At 43.4% G+C, this 17634-nt stretch overlaps 1 protein-coding gene across 7 annotated transcripts in view; it reads right to left on the minus strand.

Moving 5' to 3' along the window:
• Positions 1 to 17634, minus strand: part of PRKCD (protein kinase C delta) — a 408906-nt gene that overhangs the window by 236343 nt on the left and 154929 nt on the right. For all 7 annotated transcript variants that reach the window (XM_078661638.1, XM_078661637.1, XM_078661636.1 and 4 more), the window contains exon 3: positions 10353 to 10426. The gene's annotated coding sequence lies outside the window, so the exon portion shown is untranslated. The remainder of the gene's footprint in view (positions 1 to 10352; positions 10427 to 17634) is intronic.

Genomic DNA, 17634 nt, shown 5'->3' on the forward strand with positions numbered 1-17634 from the left:
AACACTTGCATATAATTTCAACAGAGAGAGCAGGAGTCCTTGCTACTCATGACATTTTATCACTATGCACACAGATTCAATTTCTCTTCACGACACGGATCTCAACGTACCGTTTTCTTTCCTGCAGGGACTCAGACTGTCTAAAAAAGCCTAAAACAATGCCTCTTTTTAATGTTACATGGTATTATTAATAAAGTACCTCCAAGTGAGGCAGGTGGTTCTAACAAATCTAATGGTTTGTTCTATAGAGTCGTTTTTTAACGGGAAGAGGTATGTATGTATATGGTATTTCTATAGCGTGAACCTAGCCAAATACAACAGCGCTTCCAATGACTACACAGTGGACCCCATATCTCAAGACAAACTTTGGAACATAAGTGGGATGTGAAGAATGAATGTAGCACAACTGTTGCTACAAAACAGGTATAGGTATAAACTTGCTCTCTTCTAAGTGCATTTTGTATGTGTTTTTCCCTTTCCGTTTGACTCTGGAAGGTAGAAAGGACATTATCAATAAAGTGGTATTCTTATGCTTCGATTTAAGACAAAAGTATTCATCGTTTGTGTATATGAAAACGGTTTGCGTGTATAAAACCTATGTATTTTCTGCCTCTGTAATTATTTTTGTAGCACTGTGTTAAAATGTTAAAAAAGCTAGAAAATGTCAAATAACGTCTTGCGTAATTTTCCTTCAATTGCATAACACCACATAATGTGCCTTTTCTGGCCACATAATTCAGAAAACCGTGCCACAAAAGTCGTTCTGCATTATAGCAGTGGCCCTGTATGTAATAAACCATTTGTATCGTCATAGCAAACGTTTGGCAAAAATCAGTGAACTGAACAGGGTGGCGTGGAGGAAGGTAAAATCAGAACCACAAACTAAATTTAGTATGTAGTAGCCATTTCAGTTACATTTAGGTCTACGTCTGTCATATTTTTAGTCTCTAACAGTTTTATTTACACAAAAGTAGGCCGGAGAACAGCCATGTTTAACTTCCAAACATTGACAGTTGGAAGAATGTCCCAAAAAACATCAAGACCCTGAGATCCTGTTCTCAGGTAAGCATGACACAAGTTTCTATTTTCTGACAGTGTTTATTTTGGAACAATGTCTAAGCTTTTACTGATGCTCTGCTTAAAATCTGGTACAATGAACTTTGGACACCTCCGAAAAAAGACACAGGAAATCGGCTAGATGCCAGAATGTCCTGTAATAGAAAGCTCAACCGCCTTCTGTTGGGAAATGTACTGTTGCTAGCATTACATTATTAAAACCAGTGCTAGTGTATATGGGATACCGTTCACTCAAGCATGCCTTACCAGAATGTAGAAAGTTAAAGAGGAAGTTGAGAGCTTTTCTCTATATAATATGATTGGTGGTGGTGCACAATGTGTTAGTGTGTGTGGGAAGTTAAAGCCAAGTGGGCCATATGTGGGTAGAAGACAGAGCAAAATTTGGAGAAAGATACATAGGATAAGAATGGAGGTAAAGGAAGTGGATATCCATGGCGCAGTAGGGAGAAAATGGTGGAAGCGGGCCGCTTCAGCAGTGACAGTAGGTGGCACATGACTAACTAAATCTTTTGGGGTCTCACACTTATTTTATTACAATTTTCACAAATTAATCATTTTATTCCAGTGATAAGATCCTGGCTCCTTACCCATAACCAGTGTGATAATGAGCAGCTTGCTTCATTTATCTACATTATGTGTGATTAGACAAAAAATTAAGGGACATGAAGCCGTAGGGAAAGCTCTGCTAAGACCTCAATTGTCAGAGCTGTACGACCCGTGTGACAATTTGCTATTTGAGGCTGCGAAATAGCCGTCTACAGCCTAACCTTGGTAGTTTTGTATTGGATGAGAGATAGCTGTGCTATTTCATACATGCACCTGTAAGGGCTGTGTAGAGAGACACCTCCGCTATATATGGCCTGAATCTGTGGGTCCTATGTACATTCAGAGCTGGCTCTGGTGTCTGAAGCTTAGTAAGTAATATGCAACTAGAGGGATAGTCCTGCTGCCTAAAAACAAAGCATGCACATTATTTGAGGGGTCAGCTCCACTGTATGAGGCCTGAGCTTCTAACACTTGTAAAACTCGAGATATCCCTGTGCTGCCTACATGCTAATCCCTGCACTTTCTATGCAACCTTCCCTGCTTTGCGAGGTAAGAGCCGGTATGTCTTGGGTCAATATATTCCATTAATTAGTGAGTATTTTGGGGCGCGGGGGTTGGTACAGCTTCGAAGCACAGACACTAGGAACCTCAACCTCGTAAAATTCAGGCTCTCAACATGGCCATTCTGAGCTGAGCTCGTCATGAGCGTCGAAGGGGTTAATGGTGTAGGTGTCAATTCTGTCTGATGTATTATATGTTTTCGAAAATGTTTATATAGAGGGTGCTCTGCACATGATATACACATGATATACATTAATACAGTATAAATTTAGGTAAAGAAATAATCTGTCAAAGACCACTCAATGGCCGCCGTGATGTATTGCAGAAGGCCTTACTTGGGATGAACAATGACACTCGGAGACCTGCTTTAGGATTGGTACACTAAACGTTTTCAGAACCTGGCACAGATTATGAATTGGAACAGGCTATTTGGTTTGCTCCACTGTTTTTTGGTCCTTTGGTGCAAATGGCAGGTGAGCATAGTTTTGGAAGGACAAGGTGCAAACATGGGCAATTACTACTTCCAACATTTTATCCCAAAAATTCCTCAAGGCCTTTGTCCTTAGTCGCCTCAAAAGGTAGGATGTCTATTTTGGACAGAAAGACAAAGGGGCCTATTACGACTTAGGCGGTTTTACTGCCTGACCACCGCAAACACCACCAAGCCTGGTGCATCTCGCGCACCATATCATGAGTTTCCCGTAGGGCTGGCGATGTGTGGGCAGTGGAGTCATGGCGGCAGCATACTTCGGCTCTAGTAATTAGCCAGAAGCCATACCCGGCCATGCTACAGAGCCTTCAGCCAGTTGTGCATAGAGCTTCCTTGAATTATGTTGAGCAAGAGAAACCTTGCGTGCATCAGACCCAAAGGCACTGGAGGGCAAAAGATGAGCACTAGTCAGAGTTCACAAGGGCACATTCGCCCTCGAGCCAGTTATTCGCCTCGTTACCTGCCTTTCCGCCGACTCTCAAATGGCGGTGTCCCAGCAAAGAAAAGGTCGTCGGAAAGGCAGTTCCTGATTGGGCTGGCAGAAAGCTTGGCCGGACCCCTCCATGGCACACCTCTGCCACTGCTGCCGCGGTAGCAAAATGCCGGTGGTAGCGGCAGTCTTGTGGCGGTGTCACTGCAGAGATCGTAATCGGGCGGTCGGAAAGCCGAGGAGGCAGTGGTCAGACAACCTAAAACACGAGGGAGAGGCATATCCCACCATCATTGTATTTAGGCCCCAAGTCTCTGAAAAGAGGGATTTAAAAAATAACATTCTGCTTTATTGGCCATATGTCAATGTTATACTTTAGGACGGAAGTATACTTTTAATGCTACAGAGGTATGTTTAACAATATTTCATTAACTTTGTTTTCCCATATATTACTCCTAAATCTATATCGAAAATGTAAATTATATTTTAGGTTGAAATTGGCAGTGGCCACTAGGCCCCATCACAAACACACAGAAACAATGCTAGGCCATAGATAAAATTGTTACTTATTTCCACATGACACAACACAGATGAAAATATGACCCGACAAGGTTACTCCTGTGCTAGAACTGCTAGGACGTAATGTACAAGTTATAAATAATTAACACTCAACAGCTGTAAACTCTTGACTTGCCAAATGTCAAGCTATACTCAAGTTAACAGAGGTTGTGCTGGAGGGAAAGGTATATTAATTTAAAATGCATATTCAGAAATACTCAGGCAGCAGCTGAAGTAGAAAATCAACAATATTTCAAAATAAATAAATATCTGGGAGCACACAATTGGCAGGTGAGATTTCCTACAGCTGAGCGTTAGGATTGCATGTCAGGGATCATATTTCCATCAAGGCTCATTGTCTTAGCTGTATAGGAGGCAGAGATGTGACTGCATAGACTAGAATTCCATTTCGTTTTTTGGGCTCTGTGTTCATTACCCAAGTACAGTAACTCTGATTAAGGGAACCCATCTGTCTGATGCAAGTGAAACAAACCATGTAAGGACTGAAACAAATACATTAGTTACTCCTGATGTATCTTTCTCCAAGGTCATTCTAAAAGTTACAATGATCTCGAAAATTATTTATGGCATGCTTCTGTAAGTTGAGCTAATGTAGAACCACACTGCTGCTGTAAAATACTACTTTTGTTTTGTTCTTACATATTGAACATTCCCCTTCCTTCCCCAATAAAACCAGCCCAGTTTAGGGACTCATTCTCTGTCTTCCTGGACCCTTTGTGCCAGGTTGTTATTTATTTTTTTATATAGCGCGAACTAGACCCGAACCGAATCAGGTATCAGAGCGCTTTACATAGCACCAGTTACGTTACATGAGGACGGACACACATTCATTTTAGGCACGGGGAGATTAAGTGATTTGCCCAGAATCACAGGAGGTTTTGGCGTCGTTACAGAGACTCAAACCCAGATCCCCAGGTTCGAGGTCGAGCGCCCTAGCCGTTAGGCCTACTCCTCTCCCTCGTTAATACTTTTTTTACTACAGCTGTGGTCCCCGAGTTCTGGAAACAGGCGAGGGTGTCTCTAATTCTCAAAAAACCTTCGCTAGATCCGGCCAAACTGGAAAACTTTCGTCCGATTTCCCTTCTTCCATGGGTAGCTAAGATTGCGGAGACCCATGTCAAGATCATAATGAGGTTCCTGAATACCAATAACATCTTGGATCCCTCTCAGAATGGTTTCTGCCGTGGTCACAGTACGGAGACTGCTCTCCTGGCTGTAACAGAACATCTGCAGACCATTCTTGACTCCGGTCATACGGCGGCACTTATCTTGCTTGATCTCAGTGCTGCTTTTGACACGGTTTCCCACGGGATTCTGTTACATCGTTTGGAGGAAGCAGGTGTTGTGGGCCTAGCCCTGGAATGGTTCAGATCGGTTTTGACAGGGAGATCTTTCCGAGTGTCGGTCCCCCGTTTCTTTCCCAGGCTCATTCAATCGGCCAGGGCGTGCCTCAGGGATCTGCGTTGAGCTCTGTATTGTTTAATCTATATGTTCAACCTCTTGTGACGGTGGCCAGGACTCCGGGCCTCACCATGGATTGGTATGCAGATGATACGCAGTTGGTGGTGGCCTTCTCTGATGGCTCCATGCAGGATGTTCCTAGGTTTAGGAGTGGCCTGGCAGCCGTCGTGGAGTGGATGACGAGCAACTGCCTCCAGCTGAATGCCAATAAAATGGAGGTGTTGCTGGTGGGGAAGGATAGGAGTCTCTGGAATGAGCAATGGTGGCCTACTGCTCTTGGTAGTGTTCCCACCCCTAAGTTGGTGGCCAAGAATTTGGGGTATGGATGGACTCTACCCTCAGCTTTCAAGATCATACTAAGATGGTTGCTGGCACCTGTTTCGGTCTCCCTCGAGGACTTAGGCCCTTGTTGAGATTCTTTGATCCCCCTACCCGTCAGCTGATAGTCCAATCAGCCATTGTATCTAGATTGGACTATGCTAGTTCGCTCCTTTTGGGGGCTAATCAGGCCAAGGTCATGAGCTTGCAGCGTGTCCAAAATGCTGCCGCCAGAGCCCTGCTGGGGCTTCCGCGTAGCTGCCCCCCCACTGGGGCCATCCGGCGGCTGCATTGGCTACCCATGGTAAAGCGGATCAAATTTAAGACCCTTTGTCTTTTAAAATCCTGAAGCTTGCGTCTCCCGACCTTCTAGCTAATCTGCTAGTTCCCTATGTTCCGACGGGTTAGCTGCGGTCCCTGGGACAGCACTTGGTTAGAGTCCCCCGAATGAAGCTTCTTTGGGCCGGGCCACGATCCTTCCGCTGTTTGGCGGCTAAGCTGTGAAACTCTTTGCCTTTTCAGATCCGTAGCCTGGACCGCCTGTTGGACTTCAGGGAAGCAATTAAAACTTTTCTTTCCCCTCTGCCTAGCCTTTTCCTGTTCACTGCACTTACCTGTTTTGTTTCTTAGCCCCTTGGTCATTTCTGCTGCTGGGAGCGCAGGGACGCCTCTTTGCTGAGGCAGCTGTGCGCTATATAAACTCAGGTAACATAACATCATTGAAACATAACAATAAAATAACCAATGTAGGGAGCATTTCCCCCCAGGAGGGTGATTGACTAGGAGAGAAAACATGGTAACCAGTCTTTCAATAATACTAAGCTTCACACATACATGACAGAAGTGCCTCTAGACCATCAACATACATATTAGGAAGAAGGTGGTTTCCAGAGAGCCTCATTCCGTAGACACAGATATAGGATGGACAGGAAAGTTCACACACAACAATTAACCAGTATTGCACAGGGAAACAGGCAAGTTCAGCTCGCAAAAGGAAGACAGAAACAATCTTCCAAAGTCTTTAAAAAACAAGAACACAGACCTTACCTTACTACTAATGACAAAACGCGAGAGATGGCCAATGGTCATGAGTCACTGTACCATGCAGCTTGCACAGTGGAGGGTGTTGATGGAGTGTACTTGTTGAATGAGGAATAACGTTGGTCAAATGGAAGCCAAAGACCAGGAACACTAAGACAATACTAAATAGGAAGATGTGAGGCAAGGCTAAAGGTATAAATTGCACAAGGACTGGGCCAGGATACGATATACATTATTTCTGGGGAAATTTACAGGGAAACTACCAAGAGAAAATTAAGGGCATAGCCTCTCACAAGACTAGAGTTCTAGTACTTAACGGTGTTCTGCTACTCAACATAACACACATTAACCAACCTGAAGAAGATAACTTAAACCTATCACATCCACATATAACAGTACTAAAGTTACATAATGAATAAAGAGGTTATGATGCTTTACAATACCCAAAATCCAACCAATGGGCAAATAAACACCCTTGCAGTTGCCTGCGGTGTCCATGGGACCTCTCACCCCCAAACTTCCAAGTGGCATCCTATAGGGGGGGGCTGACTGTGCACCACCTTTACATGATGCACAGTCAGAGCACCTCCTGACAGCTTCTTTACCTCTGTGCCGGTGTCTGAAATGCAGGGCCGGACTGGCTACCGGGCAGTTGTGTTTGCTGCCGTGCTGGGGGCTAATATCGTTGATGGGGACCTGCGTGTGCAAAACGAAATTAGTTTTGCTTTTTTTATTTCAAATCGCACGCAGGTCCCCATCAACTAAATAAGCCCCCACCACAGAGAAATTAGCCCCTAGCTCGGCAGCACACACAACTGCCCGGTAGCCAGTCCGGCCCTGCTGAAATAGGGTGCAGGCCCCTAGGCAAAACGTTTCCTCATTTGCATGGGGCCACACCCCCATGAAATGAACAAATACCCCTTGTGATCACGCCAGCAAAAACTTTGCACCAGCAAAATCTGTATTCTAGGAGCAGCTGTACAAGCATCTGTGGTCAAACATATTTAATAAAAATGCAGAATTGGTAAAATGTCGAATTAATACAAGACTATGCAAACCCACCAACCTAGCAATTTTCCACACCCTGACTTGTGACATGTAGGTTACAAAAGGATCTCAGCAGTAAACGCTGTATTGCACATTAGTAAAACTGTGCAATGGCATACAGAAATATTTCCCCACACAGATATGCAAACACTTACAAATCTCATTCTTTACTACTGAAATACCAGCACTATTCAATAGAAATAATGTCCGAAGCTGCTTTTAATTATTCTAGGTTTGCTTGGATGGTATTATGTTAGTTCAAGGCATTGATACTGTGCCAGGAATGAAAAACGCCTTTGGGATTTTTCAACTCTGCATTGATTGCACTATCTAATCCTATGCTTAAATACTTTGCTACAAAAATAGCAAAAGGCTTTGTTACTTTTCTAGCTTAAAAAAGTGCGCGAGAACAACACGGATTTGAGTTAGGCAGAATTGTAGCATCATTAGTATTAGAGATGAGCCCCATAAAATGAACAGGGGCGGCTCCTCCATTAGGGCGGAGGAGCGTTGCCCCACTGCTTTCTCGCAGTCCGAGAAGCAGAAACATAAAATGGTATTTTAAATACAATTTTATGTTTCTGCTTCTCGCGCTGCAAGAAAGCAGAAGGCAGGGTATACCTGGTAGCGGGCGGGTGGGAGTGTATGCCCGGTTGGGGGCAAGTCGAGGAGGAGTGGCTTGCCCACTGTTGTGGGCCCTGAGTGTATGGTCGGCCCAGGGCCGACCAAACCAGTCATGCGCACTCTACATTTTACCTATGTAGGCTTCATAGACAAAATGGCCTTCTCTGTAGGCGCCTGGCTGGGTGCTGTCCGCAACAATCACAACGCTGCTATTGCAATGTTATGGTTGACTCAGAGGAGGGGAGCGAGGATGCATGCTTCCTGTTCCAGGAAAACGCGGGTGCAGGACCCGGCCAGGAGTGGAGGCGGCACAGGACCCTGTAAGGTAAATGTATTTATTTATTTTGTATGGACCCGCGCGAACCCCCCACCCGCAAGTCATGCGAGCCACGACTGAAAAAGAAGCAGCCGTCCAGCTAAAACTAGGAACTACCCAGAGTTCCCATATATTCGTTTAAATAAAAATCGTTTGCCACAAATGTCGCATTTGAAAAGATGAAAACGGACTTGCCTGTGCATCAAGTTAATCTTTTTTGTCCCCTCAAATCAGCTCACTAGCTACCACTTTTCCACACTGAATATGGCAGAATGTGTAAGGTAGTGAAATGTTGGGGTGGTAGCAAAAACTTGCATTGGCTTCTTTCAGTATTGTAGATTGTAGATTGTTTGGGAACAGAGTCTCTTTAGACTGCCAACTCCTCACCTTTCTACAAAAATACTATTACAAATATCTACAAATTAAATATGAATGAAAAAAAAGAAGAAGGATATGCATGCAGTTGACCATATGAAATAACACTTACTTAAAGATCCATAGCAGTCTTTGGGGATACATCATACTGCCAGGCACCACATACACTTACAACCCCAATATTTTGTTGATTTAGAGGCATGATACAGTGTAGTGGAAGACATGAAGGAATAGAGAATGATGTGCAGGATTCTCAAATCTGTATCATCTTACATTATATATGGAAATTGTTCTATTGAACCGAAGAAGAACCGAATGTTTTGATTCAATATGCAATATTCGGGGCTTTAAATACCATTTCACATAAGGTTGTCTATACAAAATAATATAGGTCATTTAGGATTTACTCTAGAAAGCTTCACAGAAAGTTTGCAATGCACCATTTGGGTTTGGAACTCAGCAAGGAGAATTGAACATAACACTAACTATTTATGTTTTTTTTTAAAGTTTTTAAAATCTGAAGGCTGAAAAGTTGCCAAAAGACACTTCAAAGCTTAATACGGTTTGGCAAGGGTTTGGCAAGGGTTTCTCAAAACACTATCGAAATAACATGCTTTACAAAATCTTTGCTGAGCTAGAATAAAAGAGAAGAAACTATCAATTTCTCAGATTAGGACAGACTGGGGATTTTGCAATACTAAATTACTGAGCCTAGGAGCAATTGTACAAATTTTAATTTATGCAGATGGTAGGCATCAGTGCTCATTTGTGGGAAATTGGACTTATTGTTCATTTATCTTCTAACTTTGTCCCATAAAAAGCCAACAATAGGTAGAAAAGGGAGAAAGATGGCATAAAAGAAAGATAAGTAAACATTGACAAAGGAAGAAAGCAAGGATGTAACAGAACATTCAAGAATGATATAAACAGACACAGAACGTAGGGTGGTGGAAGAAAGTGAGCTTTGGCTATCGGAAATTCTGGCATTGGGTAGGCTCATGAGGAAACCTTTGAATCCAGTAACATTTTTCTAGTAAATAAGCACTGCCCTTGACCACTTAATATACAATCCAACTACAAGTAGAATAAATGAACTTCCCAGTTCAGCATGGCAATGGAATAAAATGTACAACCAAATTCATACCCGAGCTTGGATATCAGATCTTAGATCTAAACTCAAGTCTCATCACCCTACTCAGACCCTTCACTCCTCTGGTTCTAAACTATTGATTGTCGTCACCACAAGGAAACCCCAGATGAGAACCATTCCTTCTCTCTTCTTGCTTTTAAGCTGTGGAACCCTTCACCATCTAAATTAAAATCATTACCGATTCCTCTCAGTTTTGGAAAAAGCTAAATCTAAGTCATTTTAAGACTTCTTCAATTTCATTTAGATCTGCTTATACACTCCCTACCCTAGTGCCAGGACTCCACACGGGGTTATTGGCTTTCCTTTAGAAAACAAAAATATAAAAATAAAAACATACCAGAAGGCTTGACTTCAAGGCTGCCACAAAGAAAGTGAGGACATAGGGTGTTTCTTTTCAGGAGCCTGACAACACTGTAAAACAAATGGAGAGGCTTAACACAAGGCATGTTAGGCATCTACTTACTGAAATCAATATTAGTGTTTTCAAACTTATAAATACCTATAAATAAAACAAATACATTGAAATTTAGATACGTACTTCATGCAACAATAAATCAACCGCTAACATGCGGATCACATCCCTGCCAAAAAACTACAGTAGTGTTTCTTTTCTAAAGAAGCAATTGCATTAACCCCCAAGATGATTAAATCCGTTGAAAGGGTGATCTTAATCCCCAATGAGCGGTCGATAAACTTCTCAATCGCCCTAAGAAGTGTATAGAGCTGTGGGCATGTAGCAAAGATATGAATTATGTCTGCCTCAGTGGAGTCACAGCGTGGGCAGGTAATACCTGAAGTACCCCCCCCCCCCCCCACACTGTGCTATCCTTGCAGGTGTATAATACAGAGAATATACCATCTTGTAGTGTTGTGCTTGTAGGGAGGCCGAGCAAAGTATGGTACGTCCCAGACCCAGGGAGACCTGAAACCCCTCCTGAGTGATGCCTAATTTCTCTGCCCATTTTGCGGCATATTTCTCAAGGTCATCTGGTTTAGCTGCAATCAGTTCTGCATAGAGCCAACGGTTCGTGCAGTCCACCCTACCCTCAATGGCGTCTAAAATGCGATTTGTGGCCGAACCCAAAAGTTCCGCCATGCTTACTAGAAATAAAACTCCTGACCTGCAGGTACTTAAAGAAACTCCTACTATCTATACCATACTTAGATTGTATTTCCGAGAACTGAAGCACTCCGTTAAGGCCCAAAAGATCCTCTACTCTGAATGCCTTGCATCCCCCCAGTCCAACATCACTGAGTCCCTAATTATTTCTCCTGGCAGGGAGACGTTTGCTAACATACGAGTATATCTATTGAACCTTCCAAGGCCAAACTTCTTGGAGCAAGCTGCCCAGATTTTATACGCTGCTTGTAATGTCTTAAACTTTGTACGTTTATAGTAGCTGAAGTCAATGCAATTTAAGAAAATTCCCTGCTTCACTCCCCAACAGGATAGCATATAAGTTGGTGTACCTGGGCCTGCCTCCCGAATCCCCTACTCCTATCCCAGCTCCTCCTATTAACCCCTGCATGTATTGAAGTGCCGCCGCCCAGTAGTACATTCTGAAATCTGGGGCCCCCTCTCTCCCTGGGCAGGGTGATATAACGGTAAGCTCTCCTTGTTTTGCCGTGGGCCCAGATAAACCTATTGAGTATGTGTTCTAATGTGCAAAACCATTTGGGCTCAAAAAACAGCGGGATTGCCCTAAACAAGTAGAGAAATTTAGGCAGTCTAAGCATTTTTATAACGTTTGTGCGGCCCACTAGTGTTAGATGTAGATTGTGAATCCTTTCAAGATCCCCTGTAACTTTATGTATTAGTGGCTCCATATTCTGCTCTACCAACTTATTTAGGTCTGATGTGATCCTAATCCCTAAGTATATAGCTGAAGGAACCACCCTGTCGTCATCGCAAGATGTAAAAGCGTTCTTAATTATCTGGGTTTTAGCCCTATTGATGATCGTGTATCCTGAGTTTAACCCGAAGCCCCTAGCCTCCAATTCAACCTCCTTAATAGCCTCGTTTGGAGCCGACGTGATGATGGCAACGTCGTCTGCATATGCAAGTGTTTTATACTCCTCCCCCTGCATAACGACGGGCGGGATCTTATTGTTCTATTCTAGCCTACTAAGCAGTGGATCCATATATAAAGCGAATAATAATGGGGGGGAGGGACACCCCTGCCTAGTCCCCAGTTTACTCTGCAGCGTATTGGTGAAGCCTTTATTAATTTTCACTCTAGCCGACGGGTCCCTATACAAAGCCTGCACAGCCCCTAGATAACCTTCACCTATGCCGCACCACCTCAGAGCCATCCACAGGTAGTCCCAGGAAACCCTGTCGAAGGCCTTCTCTGCGTCTAAAAGCACAGCTGCGGCAGGGTCCCCTGAGACCTCCGTTGCATCAAACAGTGTCGTCATCGGTCTTATGTGCTGTATGGTACCCTTTCCAGGGATGAAGCCGTGCTGTGTGGAACTGACCAGGCTCTCAATCACCCTGCCTAACCTCGTTGCCAGTATGTTAGAGAATATTTTCGCGTCTGCGTTCATGAGTGTAATAGGCCTGTAGGAGCCAGGTTCCAAAGGAGGTTTACCCTTTTTTAATATAACTATTATATCAGCCCCCCCCGGTTTTGGGTATCGATAACCCTTGTTGTGCTTGCACCAAGGTGGTATATATGTCCTTGCAAAGCGACCCACTAAAAACTTTATAGAATTCAGCCGGTATCTGATCAGGGCCTGCTGCTTTCCCCGAGGGGAGATTTTCCAAAGCTAAGGCTATTTCCTGTAGCGTTATAGGGAGATCCAACACCGCTTTTTCCTCTTCGGAAAGAACCGGATGTGGAATACCATCAAGATACTCCGTAATGAGGGTTGTTTCTGCTGACTGGTTTTGGTCGTAGAGAGTCGCGTAGAAACCTCTCTTATTTCTTCTGGGCCTGAAGCCACACCTCCCTTGCCATCGAGATCTCCTTAATTTCCCCAGCCGCCAATTTCTGCCTTGTACCGATCGCAAGAATATGCCCTACTCTCTCGCTAAACTCGTAGAAACTTTCTCTTATAATTAAGTAATTAGCAGCCGCCTTACTAAAAATACACTCACATGCCTCTGCTTTGCTTAGCGTGATCCTGAGGAGGATGTCCTCCAGGGGCGCCTTCCTTTCTACAGCTACATTCAGCTCCTCCTCTATTTCTGCTACCTTTTTTGTAATTCTTTCTATTCTGATCTTACCCTGCTTATTTCTATGTAGTGTATAGCTTAATGTCTCCACTCTGATACCGGCTTTGAAAGCGTGCTAAACAACCCCAGGGGGAGCACTACCTCTATTGATTTCCCTGAACATAGCCATCCATTCGTGCATGTGCTTAACGTATTCCTCGTCTTTCAATAGAGCCCTCTCGAAAGTCCAGTTTTCTTTAACCGCCACTTTCCCCTGTTTAAGCGTAAGTATTAAAGGGTTATGATCGGATATAATTCTGGGTTGTTTATTTATCCGTGCTCTCGTGACTAAAGAATTTGAAATGAAGAAGTAATCCAATCTAACAGGGATCCTGTGGGCGCTGAATAAAACGTACTGCCCTAGCCCACTGGATTTAATCATCTTAGGGGTTAATGTAGAAGCAGGGGGCCTGCCTGCATGCAGAATTTCTCTTCATGGCTATGGCGGTGTTGCACATATGTATAGCCAAGTCTTGGTTAGATAAGGTGCCCCCTACTCTCCATATTTGGCCTGCCAGGTTGTTGGCTGCTTAGAATTTAGAAAACGCAATTTATGCTAAGAAAGGCCGCAGGGGCAGAATGTTAGGGGAAAAAATCTGGAATCCCAATGAGCAATGGAAAAGGGGCTTGTACAGCATACCCGGGTAGGGATGTCTGTCTCTCTCTACATCGGGTGGATACTTGTGCAGGTTATTTCGCTAGATTTTGTTCACTCTTTGTTTATATTTTGTGCTGGGTCTCTTTATTTTTCTGTATTCTGTTTTACTGGATAGGAAAATTGCAATGCTGTGTGTAATTTACGTAAAAAGAAGGTTATAATTTGTATGTATTGTAAAGTATTCTACTGTGTGGTGTGCTGTAACACCAGGTGTAATAATGATTTCTCAAAAATTCTTTTAAAATAAAATACAAAATAAAAAAAGAAGCAATTGCATAATGTTTGGTCGAAACCTGTTTACATTTCGTATTTCACTTTATTCTAATTATTTTAAATTATGCAAAAAATATGTATTAGAACTGCCATATTAAAAATGGTAAAAAAGCATGCAAATATATTTTAAATACCTAGATTTCCTTGGGCTTTCTTGGAATTAACAACAACTGCGATGACGTAGCAGGTGCGGTAACTTGCATAAATTAAACATGGGGCAAAGGGGTACTGGGGATTCAGAAACTATGCACAAAACAACAATACTACAAAGTCAGCTTTTGTGATACAAATTCAATGACGCCGCAGCTGCGGTAACTTGCATTAATTAAACATGCTCCCTCTTTCTCCACATGTCGTGAATGTTTTGTTCAATTAAACACTGCATAATAAATGAACAAACTACTAGAGCTTGGAATCGCACTCAAAAGAATGTCTGCTCTCCCTTCTCTGGGAAACACCTAGTCTGCCACCCACAGCCACAAAGTCATCCTGTTCTTAAAACAGACACCAGCGGTGAGGTACCCTCCTCCTTAAATGTCTGTGGTGGACAAGCATGTGCCTGCAGGCTTCGGGAGGGTTTCTGAAAGCGCGGGAATGCCACGTCAGTGCTCATCGCGCGCGCACACCCCTCCTTGAAGACGACGTCTGCGCGTGTTCGGTCACGCAGAGCCCAAGAATGCAGCTGAACCTCCGTGGCCTTGTTTAACTAGTCACCAGGAGGGCTGCGGGAAATTCCTCCTCTGCGCATCAGTTACGTATTTCACTGAGGTGTAACTTCAACAGACAGCGGCCCATTCACTACGGAGCCTGATTGGACTGTGTTTTGTGGGAAAGAACGCCTTTAACAACAGAAAACCTAAGAGAGAAGGAAAAAAAACACACACCTCAAAAACTGAGGTTGTGTGTCCTGCACCTATCAACAGCGCTACATTCAGTCATTTTTAGGTCAAGTTAACAATTTTCTCATCATCTCATTTGTATGCACTCACTGACCTTTGCATTATCCAGATTTTGTTCTTTTACTAACTAATTTTGATCCAGGGCTTGGAGAGGACCTCTCGTTTGAAAATCATTCCTTTGCTAAAAACGGATACCATTTATGTTGTGACACATCCCGGTACCCTTGAAGAATTGCAATACCCCAAAGTAAACTCTATTCTTCCTCCCATCACCCCAGCGTTAGCTCAATTCTTCATCCCATCACCCCAGCGTTAGCTCCATTCTTCATCCCATCAGTGTTCGATCTATATAAAAGCATTAATTCAAATTAACTCCCCTCTGTAACTGCAAGGCTTGGAGGTCCCAGAGTGAACGCAGACCCTACTACCCGCTCAGAATCCTAGCCTGACCCACACTTAGTTCGCCTCTCACACCAGCTCTACCAGGTCCTTGAATATCTTGGTCTCCACATGAACTCAGGACAACCTGTACAAGGATCTGTCAAAAGGCCATCTTGTTTATCCAACATGGCTCAAAGGTACCAGACTAGGTCGACACACAAGCAGTTTCCTCCAGCCCTGTTCTATGGGGTGTAGAGGTGTGTGGGTGGGGAGGCAGTGGCAGGTAGGTCAATCTCCTCCCTTCCACCTCCACCACCCCTCCAACCCCCAGAGGAGTCCCCTGGCCGACACAGTGCCCGTCACAACTGGCAAAGCTTCAGTTTGCTACTTTCCTACTGCTTAATGTGGTGTGTAGGACTCGCCATCATTGCGTAATGACTTCACAGAATAACCAGCAATGACTTGAGCTGCTGAAAGTGCCTGAATGGACAGGTGTGAGGTCAGCAGCGATGGTAACTGAAGTTGTCAACTGTTCCTCATCCGCAAACGAAGAGCAGGGTGTCCTTTGGTACTCCTTCTGCAGCAACTGTTAGGAAGTGCTATCTCCCATTACAAGGTAATTGAACGTCAAAGACAGGGAATTGAAAGAAAGAATCTCAAAAGGATGTTCTTGCCTTTGCCAAGAAAAGCAAATAAATGTGTTTCCTTTATTTTCTTCCTGATGTGAGGCCATTGCTACATGGTGGCACTGTACGGCAAACAAAAGAAAAGTGAACAAATTAAATGTTGCATCCCGACACTGGGTGAAACAAAGACCTTCTGTGGAAAAGCCTGCTTAGTTCACCGGATATTCATGTGTATGTGGATAGCACAAGTACCATCTGCAGGGATGCATCTGAAACCGGACAGGCACTGGTTGGATTCCAGAAGGAACAGCTCTTTATTTCTTCTTTTCCAGATGGACATCATGGGTAACCCGGGAGACTAGGGACCCTTTTTATTTACAGCACAACAATACATGCTGCAGCAACTGAACTGCTACATAAAACAGAAGTTATTCGTTTGTTTCTTTCCATAACAATGGTCTCAGTCATAGCAGAACAAAGAGTACATTTGAGGACTACTGAAACACATTGGTTAAAGTGCTTCAAAAGAAACCCCTAGCGCTATAATAAAAACATGCAACCACATATGCATCCCAGGAAGCTATTCGAAACTCGGTGAACTTAGTCATAAATGTATGAAGATGAGCCAAAAACGAGTTTTGCCATGTAATAATGTGCTGCTATTGCACTGGTTCAATAATAGTTTGTTTATATGCATATGTATGTTTGAAAGATAAACAATGGCTACATTTGAGTTATAACTTTATACAAGGGTCTAGAAAGTTGCAGGTATAGAATTCACAAATTATTGTAAAAAAAAAAAACCCCACATAACTTAATTAAGTGCTAAAGTGGCATATTGTTTTTCTTTCTTCAAAAACTTAAAATATGGACTCCTGGGCGACAACAAAGTACTCCAAGCATGTGTTTATATTCTGGGTGCGGTGTTGTAAGCAGGCAGCCCCAGAGATATGGTCAATGATAAACAAGAGGACATAAGGTTGCCTCTGATTAACACAGACAACAACCACATGGGAATAAATTAGGCCAAAATTAAAGCGGTCATTAGCACTCCGGGCTACTGCAATTATACCTTACCACTGGCAGCTTGACATATATTCGGAGCCTTTACAGTCAGAAGTAATTATCAACAGTAGAAAAATAAATAATAAAGAAAGGCAACAGAACACCTTTTCAAGCATTTAGGTGGCTAACTAAAAAATAACGGGTAAAATGGTGAATATACTATGTACTATCATATATTCCCATGTGATGGGCAGGGAACGCAGGCAGATAAAAACAGACCCACCTCATTACACAAATGTTAAATGACAACGCATAGCTAAAGCTTTACATTGTGAAATATGGTTATGGGCTATACCTCCAGAAAGGTCATGTCAGACCTATTTTGGGAATTCAATTCGAAGTGCCGACCAGTTCTAGTTTGTGTAATGAAATACCAGTATTTGTAAAGCACCCAGCTAGTGGTGACCCAGCGCTGGGGACCCACGGGAAGATTAAGCGAGCTATTGCCCAGTCACATGGTGCTGGGCTGACCAGCCGCCGGTGCCGGGGATCGAACCGTG

This window comes from Lissotriton helveticus, chromosome 9 (assembly GCF_964261635.1).
Source record: "Lissotriton helveticus chromosome 9, aLisHel1.1, whole genome shotgun sequence".
NCBI classification, from domain to species: domain Eukaryota; kingdom Metazoa; phylum Chordata; class Amphibia; order Caudata; family Salamandridae; genus Lissotriton; species Lissotriton helveticus.